At 44.7% G+C, this 12,341-nt stretch overlaps 1 protein-coding gene across 3 annotated transcripts in view; it reads right to left on the reverse strand.

The window, feature by feature from the left end:
- USPL1 (ubiquitin specific peptidase like 1) overlaps nt 1-12,341 on the reverse strand; it is a 1,186,769-nt gene that overhangs the window by 372,437 nt on the left and 801,991 nt on the right. The window lies entirely within an intron of this gene.

Genomic DNA, 12,341 nt, shown 5'->3' on the forward strand with positions numbered 1-12,341 from the left:
CACAAAAATAACATTTCCTTCATCTACAAGCAACTACACCAAATAGGTTATATAGAATAGAGAAGTGTAGATAAGTCCCAGCAAGGAAAAAGGGGGATGGTGGGTGGGCAACCTGGACTGCAACAGTGAATACACTCGAACATCTACATTTACGTAGGTACACAACTGTACTATGTTCACCGTGTTTCATTGTTGCAGTCATTACTCTTGGGTTGAATCCCAAAGCTGAGGATGGGTGGCTGGGCTAAATAGGATCAGGAGGAGCTATGAGGCCCTGCAGAACTGCAGTGGCAAAGCCTGCACTGGACTTAAGAGTACAGAGGCAAGTGGTAGTGCTTTGTGAAGGTGTGCACTGAACTCCAAGTTGCAGCCTCTAAGATATCTTTGGTTGGTACTCCTCTGAGGAAGGCTGCTGCTCTGGTGGAATGAGGCCTAATGCCCTTAGGCACTGATTTGCCATGTTGAAAATAGCAGAAATGGATGCAATGGCCTATCCATTTAGAAATAGTCGGTTTTGAGATCGCCTTAACTTGTGATCCTGCAGCATATGACACAAAGTTGCTCAGTCTTTCTGAAAGCTTTAGTTGTCCAAGTAGAAGCGTAACTGCCTGTGTATGTCCAAAGAATGCAGAATTTTCTCACCCTTGTTCTGTAGATTTGGATAAAAGGTAGGCAAGTGAATGGTTTGGTTGAGGGCCACACTGGACACCACCTTAGGCATAAATGTAGGGTTTGTCCTCAGAGAAACCCTGCCTGGATGAAAAATGATGAAAGGTTCCATAGCCATGAGTGCTGGCAACTCCAAGACTCGCCTTGCAGAGGTTATTGCTAGGAGCAGAGTTGTTTTCCAGGATAAGAATTTTATATCTGCTGTTGATGCTGGCTCGAAAGGAGGCAGTATGAGTTTTTCCAAAACATAATTGAGGTCCCAGGCTGGAATTGGTGCTCTCCTTGGTGGCCTAATGTTTTTGGCCCCTCTGAGGTACTGCCTTATTAAAGGATGAGAAAAGATAGGTGGGTTCCGTATTGTAATGGGCTGAAATGGCAGAAGCATGAATCTTAACTGATGAGAAAGAAAGGCCTTTGTTCAGCATCTCAGTTAGGTATTGTAAAATCTGAGGGATATTTGGTACACACGTGTCAATGCCTTATTCCTGGTTCCAAGCACAGAATCTCTTCCATTTTTCTGCATAAGATTTTCTGGTACTGGGCTTCCTGGCCTCCAAGATAACATCCATAACAGCTTTTGAAAGAGGAGTGTTCTGAATGGCTACATTATCCGCCATGCTGCCAGATTTAAGGTCCTGAGTTGGCTGTGCAGGATCTGATTGTTTTGTTGCGTCAGCAAGTGAGAAGTCTGAGGCAATATCCATGCTGGACCTTGAGACAAGCTCTTTAGGATTGGGTACCAGTGCTGGCGTGGCCAGTCTATTGCAATCAGCATCATTTTTGGCTTCTCTTGTCTGACCTTTAGAAGTACCCTGGGAAGGAGAGGCAGTGAAAGAAAAGCATATACTGTTAGATTTTTCCAGCTGAAGGATAAGGCGTCCACTTTCCATGCTTGCTTGTGATAAATCCATGTGCAAAATCTCTGCAATTGGCAGTTGTGAGGGGAGGCAAATAGATCTGTCTGGGCATCCCCATTTCCTTATTATCATGCTGAAGACTTGAGGATCCAGTTTCCACTTGTGGGGATCCATGAGGTTTCTGCTTAGTTCATCTGCCAGAGTATTTGTTTTTCCTGGCAGGAATTGTGCTTGCAGGTGAACTTGAAAAGCCAATGTTGTGTCCCATAAGGTCATTGCTTGTCTGCAGAGGGGGTAGGAATGTGTACCTCCCTGCTTGTTTATGTACCACATGACCGTAGTGTTGTCTGTCTTTATCAGTAACTGTCCTGGATGAAGCAGGTCCTTGAAAGCTGTCAGGGCATTTTGAAAGTACAGTTTTGTACCTACCATAAATGTAGATGTCCGATGGATATGCAACTGCAGTCATAACATATGGGTTGTCCTGCCTCAGGCAGCCCTCGGTCGGCCGGATTCCGAAGTCTGGGTCCGACGTCGACTGATGTCGCATTTCTCTCCGAAGTCAGAGCGGCTGGAGTATATAAGCATCAGCCGATGCCATCTTCTTCAGTGTTTCTTGCCCCAGATGCCAGGTGCCCTCCAATGAAGGCTGTAATCAAATTGGAAGACAAAAATAGGTTTCCAGACAATAAATAAGCAATAAACAGATACACCATAACAGATATCCCCAGCTAAGGATAATAGGGATAGGAGTGGACACAAGGCATAGAGGGGAAGGAGGGAGAGAAAACCCGACTGCAGTTGCATATCTATCGGACATCTACATTTATGGTAGGTACAAAACTGTACTATGTCCTTCAAGAATGCAACTGCAGTCATAAAGTACAGTTTTGTACCTACCATAAATGTAGATGTTCGAAGATCCACATTGCTGCAGTCCTTACACTTGGGTAGTCCGCTGTCCTCGGTCGGCCCGAATATCAAAGTAATAGGCTGACGTCGGTCAAGGCGCTTAAGACTGACATCAGGACGTCAGGGTACAAATGCGCATGACCGACGTCATATCCTCAGTCTTTTCTTGCCCCAGATGTCAGAAGACCCTAAAAAGAAAGGTCAAAACCAAAAGACAGCAAAAACCAACCAACCACCCTTGCACTAATTATATGTACAATATATACAATATAACAATATTTACAACCCAACCCACACAACCGCCTCTAACTACAGAGGGGAAGGAGGGAGGGTAAATTGGACTGCAGCAATGTGGATCTTCGAACATCTACATTTATGGTAGGTACAAAACTGTACTATGTTCTTCATCTCACATTGCTGCAGTCCTTACACTTGGATAGAATCCCAAAGCAGAGGTAAGGGAGGATGGCAAAAAGTACAGTTTTGTACCTACCATAAATGTAGATGTTCGAGGATCCACATTGCTGCAGTCCTAACTATTGGGGTAGTCCGCTGTCCAGTCGGCCCGAATACCAAAGTATATGGCTGACGTCGGTCACGGCGCATTAGACTGACGTCAGTACGTCAGGGTACTAATGCGCATGACCGACGTCATATCCTCAGTCTTTTCTTGCCCCAGATGTCAGAAGACCCTAAAAGACAAGGCCAAAACCAAAAACACCAAACATACCTGCACCAAAAATATATACAATATATGCAAAGGTACCAGAATATAACCTCACCTACACAACCACCCCTAAACACAGAGGGGAAGGAGGGAGGGTAAATTGGACTGCAGCAATGTGGATCCTCGAACATCTACATTTATGGTAGGTACAAAACTGTACTATGTTCTTCATTCCACATTGTTGCAGTCCTAACTATTGGGTAGAATCCCAAAGCAGAGGTAAGGGAGGCTGGCAAATCATAAGGAAGCAGGAGCTGATAATATGCCTTGCAAAATAGCTGTGGCAAAACCAGCCCTAGACTTAGAATAGAGAGGAAGGTGGTAATGCTTAGAGAAAGTATGCACTGAACTCCAAGTAGCTGCCTCCAGAATATCCTTAGTTGCCACCCCCCTTAGAAATGCTGTTGAAGTGGCAGTAGCCCTAGTGGAATGAGGCCTAATCCCAGCTGGAATCTCCTTACCATGATGGGAATAACAAAATGCAATGCAAAACCCAATCCACCTAGAAATAGTTTGTTTTGACACAGGCTTGCCCTGCGAACTCAAAGCAAAAGAAACAAACAACTGCTGAGACTGCCTAAAATCCTTAGTTCTGCTTAAATAATAACGCAATTGCCTGTGTACATCTAAAGTGTGCAAAATCTTTTCCCCTTTATTTTGGGGATCAGCATAGAAAGTAGGCAAATGAATAGTTTGGTTTAAAGCCACACTAGAAACCACCTTAGGCATAAAGGAAGGATTAGTGCGTAATGATACCCTATCCTTATGAAAAATCAAAAAGGCTCATCCGCCATAAGGGCCTGTAACTCTGAAACCCTTCTTGCAGATGTAATGGCCAACAAAAAGCAGTCTTCCATGACAAGTATTTCAGTTCAGCAGTAGCTGAGGCTCAAAAGGTTGTAGAGTAAGTTTCTCCAACACAAAATTGAGATCCCAAGCAGGCCTAGGAGCTCTACCCGGGGGTCTTATATTCTTTGCCCCTCTAAGAAATTGCTTGAACAAAGGATGTGAAAACAATGGTGGGTCACAATCATAGTGAGCTGAAATTGCTGCAGCATGAATCTTAATGGAAGAGAAAGACAAACCTTTGTCCAATAACTCAGTAAGATATTGAAGAGCCACACTCAAATTAGGCTCAGAAATCTCCAAATTCTTTGCTGCAGTCCAAAATAAAAATCTCTTCCATTTTTCTGCGTACACTTTCCTTGTACTAGGTCTTCTGGCTTCCATAATCACATTTAAAACTTGTTGAGGAAGTTGAAACCTGCTGTCTTTCAAAACAGAATATGCCAGGCTGTTAGATGAAGAGAGTGAAGCTTGACATTGAGCAGATGACCGTCCCTCTGAGACAACAGGTGTGGAATCAAGGGTAAAGGCCATGGAGGCTTCCTTACCAGACTCCTCAGTAATGGGTACCAGTGCTGCGAGGCCAATCTGGAGCTATTAAAATCATCCTTGGCTTGTCTTGTCTGACCTTTAGAAGCACCTTTGGGAGAAGAGGCAGAGGTGGAAAGCATACACATGAAGATTTTTCCAACTGAAAGAAAGAGCATCCACTTTCCAAGCTGTGTGATGAAATCCCTTGTGCAAAACTTTGGCAGCTGGTGGTTTAGTGGAGAAGCGAACAGATCTATGTCTGGAGTTCCCCATGACACTGTCAATTTTGAAATACATGAAGATCCAGTTTCCACTCGTGGGGATCCATGATTTGTCTGCTTAACACATCTGCTAAGGAGTTCTGTGCTCCCGGCAGAAACCTTGCCTGAAGAGTTAGTTGCAAGCTGGCAGTCTCCCATAAAATCATTGCTTGCCTGCACAATGGGTAAGAATGTGTTCCCCTTGTTTGTTGATGTACCACATGACAGTTGTGTTGTCTGTTAGAATCAACACCTGCCCTGGAAGAAGTAACTCCTTGAAAGCCATTAATGCAAACTGGACTGCTAACATCTCTTTCATGTTGATATGTAGATGCTGTAGTCTGGCAGGCCACTTGTCTTGTATCCACTTTCCATTTAGATGAGCTCCCCAAGCAATGTCTGAGGCATCTGTCGTTAGAATCTGACTGCCTCTGGCGGGTCACAGAGAGTCCCTTGTTTAGGTGACATTCCTGAGCCCACCACAAAATTCCTTTTGAATGCAAGGTATTATTTGAATGACAGTGTCCAAATCCTGGCAGTGCTGTGTCCATAGATTTTTGAGATACCATTGTAGCTTCCTCATATGCAGTTTGGCATTGGGAAGCACCAGAATACAAGATGCCATGAACCCTAAGGCTTGAAGGACTGTCCTTGCAGTCAGCCCGGACTGAAGAGATAGTTGATGGAAGTAACTGGAAAGATTCTGTTGTTTGTCCGGGGTTAAAAGGCCATCTGGGCTGCTGTATTCAGTCTCACACCCAGAAAGCACATGTCTTGAGAGGGTACTAGACTGGACTTTATTTCGTTCACAGAATACCCTAGGCATATTAGCACTGCTATGACATATTCCAAATGCTGTAAAGGTCTTCCTTTTCTTGAGCCAGAATCAGGCAGTCGTCCAAGTAAGGATAGATTTGAATTCCTTTTAGCCTGAAGTAAGCTATCACTGGAGCCAGAACCTTTGTGAATACTCTGGGCAGTAGATAAGCCAAAGGCAACGCAGAGAATTGATAATGAGAATTTCCAGCTCGAAATCGCAGATACTTCCTGCAACGTAGTCTTATAGGCACATGAAGGTAAGCTTCCTTGAGATCTAAAGTTACCATCCAGTGATCTTTGCCCAGCAGAGGTAAAAGCTGTTGTAACGCGTCAACATTTTGAACTTGGGAATGTCCAGATAAGTGTTGAGGATAGATAAATCCAAAATTGGTCTCCACGTGTTCCCCTTCTTTGGTACTAGGAACAGGCGAGAATAAAATCCTAGGCCCCTTTCTGGCACAGGAACTGACTGAATGGCCCCTATTTGGAGCAACAGAGAAATTTGCTTGTGAGCCTCTGTTCTTTGTAGAGGAGGAATGTCTGGCATGCCTTTGAAAGGAGGCAAGGTATGGAAATAAAACCTGTAACCGTGGTGAATGATATCCAGAACCCATCTGTCTTGGGTAATTAAATCCCAATTTTCTTTGAAAAGAGACAGCCTTCCTCCCAGAGGTGCTGCCAGGCGAGAATGTACTGGCAGCTGAAAAGGCAGGTCATTGGGTCTGCTTACGAAAGGACTGACCCCTGCCCTCACCAGAAGTCTGAGCAGGTGAACTCCCTGTCCTAGGCCTAAAAGAACCTTGAGCTCTGCCCCTACCACGTCTAGACCTACCCCTAGACTGGGAATCATAAGCAGGATAAGTCCACCCCTTAGTAGGCCAATTTCTACTAAACTTCAGAGGCTGCACCTGCAAAAAATCCTTAACAGTTTGCATAGACTTAGCCTTGTCCTCCATTTTCTTTAAAACTGCTTCCACAGGCGAACCAAACAACACATCAGACTGTAAAGGAGCATCCAAAATCCTTGTCTTAACATGCTCAGCTAAGTTCTGATCTCTCAACCAGGCGTGCCTACGAAGAACAGAACCAGTGGCAGCCACCCTCGAGGAGGCCTGCACAGCATCAAAACCACACTGCAAGGAATGCTTTCCCACTTGTTCAGAAACATGAACTAAATCCTGCAACTCTTTACACTCAATACCTTCAGCCAGAGCATCCACCTTAGACTTCAATTGTGAAAGGAGATAATTCTGATATTTTAACATATGAAACTGACAATTCAACGCCCTCATAGCTAAAGTGGAAGAAGTGTACACTTTCTTTCCCCATCTATCCAAAGCCCTTGCCTCTTTATCAGGAGGAACAGGATTTTTAACCACAGAAGCTTTCACACCTTTAGGCCCCTGAGAGACAGTTTCTGGGTCTGCCCTAGGACTCTTAAAAAGATATTTATGGGCGTCAGGCACCCTATAGTACCTATCCGGTTTAACTGGGGCAGGAGGCAAAGAATCAGGATTTAGTGAAGCCTCTGCAAAAACATCTTCTACCACATTCAGAACAGGAGGTATAGCTAAAGGCCTATGCTGGGGTAAAAACAAGAATTCTCTAAGCCTCTTCCTGGAATCAGAGAAATCTTGACCTTCCCATTTAAAATGCTCCCTCATGGAATGCAGAGTCTCTGAAAAAGAAAAATCCTCAGGAGGCGAAGCTGAAGGAGTAGAATCATCCACATCAGAATCAGAATAAGGAGGATACTCCTGCAAGTCTTCAGCCAAGACTCAGAAGCCTCGAACATTGCTCAAAACTCTCAAACTCAGGTTCCACCCTAGGCCTCTTATCAGGAGGGGGCATAGAACCTCTAATCATTGTAATCAAATCCTCTGCCATTTTTAGCATATGCTTCTTAGGCAAAGACCCTGAAACACTCGGAGAAACCCCACTGAAGCTAAAGTAGGCCTGCCTCTTAAAGAAGCCTTAGAAACAGAAGGCGAGGCCTTAACCACCTTAGGAAGAGAGGGAAGAACAGCCACCTGAGAAGCCCCTTCAGCCTGGCCTACTTCCTGAGAGGACACATCCTGTAACAGTAAAGTTTCTCCCTGAGACTCCAAAGAAACTTCTGGCAGAACCTCCGGCTCCACTGAGCCTTCTAAAGAACCGACGTCCGGGACTGTCGGTTCTTCCATTCTAGGCTTCCCTGCTTTGTCCTTGCGCTTTTTGGCGGAAGCGGGCGTCGGAGCATCCGACGGCATTTTATAATTACAACGCTTCCCAAACACTAACCTGGCACAGTCTAACCTTCTCTTAATAGTGCGTTTGTTAAATCTAGCACAAGAGCGGCATCCAACAACGTCGTGCTCAGGCCCTAAACAAGGTATACACAAAGTATGGTAATCCCTATGAGGTATCTGTTTCCCACAAGAAATACAGTTATTCACTTTTTCTGACATCCGGTTAAATACTGAGGCAAGAAAAAACCAAAATATTCCCCAACGGGGTACTTAGCCAACTTTGATTCGGTCTGAAACTTTGACTTCAGAAACTTTCAGAACGCCAACCTGCACTCGCAAAAACTGCTTCTGCATCGGACCATGCGGCAAAAAAGACTGAGGATATGACGTCGGTCATGTGCATTAGTACCCTGACGTACTGACGTCAGTCTAATGCGCCGTGACCGACGTCAGCCATATACTTTGGTATTCGGGCCGACTGGACAGCGGACTACCCCAATAGTTAGGACTGCAGCAATGTGGAATGAAGAACATCTATAAAGCAGTAGGAGCTGCCAAAATGCCCTGTAAAATTGCAGTGGCAAAACCAGCCCTAGATTTAGAGTAAAGTGGAAGGTGATAATGCTTAGAGAAAGTGTGCACTGAACTCCAAGTAGCTGCCTCCAAAATATCTTTAGTTGCCACCCCCCTTAAAAAAGCTGTAGAAGTGGCAGTAGCCCTAGTGGAATGAGGCCTAATCCCAGCTGGAATCTCCTTACCATGATGGGAATAACAGAAAGCAATACAAAACCCAATCCACTTAGAAATAGCTTGTTTTGACACAGGCTTGCCCTGAGAACCCAAAGCAAATGAAACAAATAACTGCTGAGACTGCCTGAACCCTTTAGTTCTGCTCAAATAATATCGCAACTGCCTGTGTACATCCAAAGTGTGCAAAATCTTTTCCCCTTTATTTTGGGGGTTTGCATAAAAAGTAGGCAAATGAATAGTTTGGTTTAAAGCCACACTAGAAACCACTTTAGGCATAAAGGAAGGATTAGTACGCAAAGATACCCTATCCTTATGGAAAATTAAGAAAGGCTCAACCGCCATAAGGGCCTGTAATTCAGAAACCCTTCTTGCAGAGGTAATGGCCAACAAAAAACCAGTCTTCCATGATAAATATTTCAACTCGGCAGTAGCTGCAGGCTCAAAAGGTTGTAGAGTGAGTTTCTCCAACACAAAATTGAGATCCCAAGCAGGAGTAGGAGCTCTTGGGGTCTTATATTTTTGCCCCTCTAAGGAACTGCTTAAACAAAGGATGAGAAAACAATGGTGGGTCACAGTCATAGTGAGCAGAAATTGCTGCAGCATGAACCTTAATAGAAGAGAAGGACAAACCTTTGTCCAGTAACTCAGTAAGATATTGAAGAGCCACACTTAAATTAGGCTCAGAAACATCAAATTCCTTTGCTGTACTCCAAAATAAAAATCTCTTCCATTTATCTGCGTACACTTTCCTTGTACTAGGCCTTCTGGCCTCCAAAATAACATTCAAAACTTGCTGTGGAAGCTGAGACCCTCCAGGGTTCACAACAGAATATGCCAGGCTGTTAGGTGAAGAGAGTGAAGTTTGACATTGAGTAAATGACTGTTCTCCTGAGACAGCAGGTGTGGAATCGAAGGCAAAGGCCATGGAGGCTCCCGTACCAGACTTCTCAGTAATGGGTACCAGTGCTGTCGAGGCCAATCTGGAGCTATTAAAATCATCTTTGGCCTGTCCTGTCTGACCTTTAGGAGTACCTTTGGGAGGAGAGGCAGAGGTGGAAAGGCATACACATGAAGATTGCTCCAATTGAAAGAAAGAGCATCCACTTTCCAGGCTGTGGGATGAAACCTTTGTGTGCAAAACTTTGGCAGCTGGTAGTTTAGTGGAGAAGCGAACAGATCTATGTCTGGAGTTCCCCATGACACTGTCAATTTCTGAAATACATGAGGATCCAATTTCCACTCGTGGGGATCCATAATTGCCTGCTCAACACATCTGCTAAGGAGTTCTGTGCTCCGGCAGAAACCTTGCCTGAAGATTTAGCTGTAAACTGAGAGCAGTCTCCCACAAAATCATTGCTTGCCTGCATAGACGATAAGAATGTGTTCCCCCTTGCTTGTTGATGTACCACATGACAGTTGTGTTGTCTGTTAGAATCAACACCTGCCCTGGAAGAAGTAAATCCTTGAAAGCTATTAATGCAAATTGGACTGCTAACATCTCCTTCAAGTTGATATGTAGCTGTTGTAGTCTGGCAGGCCACGTGTCTTGTATCCACTTTCCATTTAGATGAGCTCCCCAAGCTTTGTCTGAGGCATCTGTCGTTAGAATCTGACTCGCCTCTGGCGGGTCACAGAGAGTCCCTTGTTTAGGTGACATTCCTGAGCCCACCACAAAAATTCCTTTCGAATGCAAGGTATTATCTGAATGACAGTGTCCATATCCTGGCAGTGCTGTGTCCATACATTTTGAGATACCATTGTAGCTTCCTCATATGCAGTTTGGCATTGGGAAGCACCAGAATACAAGATGCCATGAACCCCAAGGCTTGAAGGACTGTCCTTGCAGTCAGCCTGGACTGATGAGACAATTGATGGAAGTAAAGGGAAAGATTCTTTTGTTTGTCCGGGGTCAAAAAGGCCATCTGGGATGCTGTACTCAGTCTCACACCCAGAAAGCACATGTCCTGAGAGGGTACTAGACTGGACTTTATTTCGTACACAGAATACCCCAGGCATCTTAGCACTGCTATCACATATTGCAAATGATGAAGAAGTTCGTCCCTTCCTTGAGCCAGAATCAGGCAATCGTCCAAATAAGGATAGATCTGTATTCCTTTTAGCCTGAAGAAAGCTATCACTGGAGCCAGAACTTTCGTGAACACTCTGGGCGCAGTAGATAAGCCAAAGGGCAATGCAGAGAACTGATAATGAGAAGTCCCAGCCAAAACGCAGATACTTCCTGCAACTTAGCCTGATAGGAACATGAAGGTAAGCCTCCTTGAGATCCAGAGTCACCATCCAGTGATCTTTGCCCAGCAGAGGTAAAAGCTGTTGTAACGTCAACATTTTGAACTTGGGAATGTCCAGATAACTGTTGAGGATAGATAAATCCAAAATTGGTCTCCACGTGTTCCCCTTCTTTGGTACTAGGAACAGGCGAGAATAAAATCCTAGGCCCACTTCTGGCAGAAGGACCGGCTGTATGGCCCCTATTTGAAGCAGCAGAGAAATTTGTTTGTGAGCCTCTATTCTTTGCTGAGGAGGAACGTCTGGCATGCCTTTGAAAGGAGGCAAGGTATGGAAATAAAACTTGTAACCTTGGTGTATGATATCCAATACCCATCTGTCTTGGGTAATTAAACTCCAATTTTCCTTGAAGAGTGCCAACCTTCCTCCCAAAGGTGCTGCCAGACGAGAAGGCTCTGGCAGCTGAAAAGGTAGGTCATTGGGCCTGTTTACGAAAGGACTGGCCCCTGCCCTCCCCCGCAGACTGTGCATGTGAACTCCCTGTTCTAGGCCTGAAAGAGCCCTGAGCTCTGCCCCTACCACGTCTAGATCTACCCCTAGACTGTGAATCATAATAAGGGTACGTCCACCCCTTAGCAGGCCAATTCCTACTAAACTTCGGAGGCTGAACTTGCAAAAAATCTTTAACAGTCTGCATAGACTTAGCCTTGTCTTCCATTTTCTTTAAGACTGCCTCCACAGGTGAACCAAACAACACATCAGACTGTAAAGGAGCATCTAAAATCCTTGTCTTAACATGGTCAGATAAATTCTGATACCTCAGCCAGGCATGCCTGCGAAGAACTGACCCAGTGGCAGCCACCCTAGACGAGGCCTGTACAGCATCAAAACCACATTGTAAAGAATGCTTACCCACCTGTTCAGAAACATGTACCAAATCTTGTAATTCTTTACACTCAATACCTTCCGCCAGAGCATCTACCTTAGACTTCAATTGAGAAAGTAGATAGTTTTGATATTTCAACATGTGAAACTGGCAATTCAAAGCCCTCATAGCTAAGGTGGAAGAAGTATAGACTTTCTTCCCCATCTATCCAAAGCCCTGGCCTCTTTATCTGGAGGAACCGGATTTTTTACAACAGAGGCCTTGACACCCTTAGGTCCCTGACTAACAGTTTCTGGGTCCGCCCTAGGACTCTTATAAAGATATTTATGAGCTTCAGGCACCCTGTAATACCTATCCGGTTTAACAGGAGCAGGAGGCAAAGAATCAGGATTAAGTGAAGCCTCTGCAAACACATCTTCCACAACATCCAGAACAGGAGGTATAGCCAAAGGCCTATGCTGGGGTAAAAGCAAAAATTCCCTAAGCCTTTTCCTGGAATCAGAGAAGTCCTGACCTTCCCACTTAAAATGTTCCCTCATGGAATGAAGAGTCTCTGAAAAAGAAAAATCCTCTGGAGGAGAAGCAGAAGGAGTAGAATCATCCACATCA

This window comes from Protopterus annectens, chromosome 5.part1 (assembly GCF_019279795.1).
Source record: "Protopterus annectens isolate FY-2018-M chromosome 5.part1, PAN1.0, whole genome shotgun sequence".
NCBI classification, from domain to species: Eukaryota; Metazoa; Chordata; order Ceratodontiformes; family Protopteridae; genus Protopterus; species Protopterus annectens.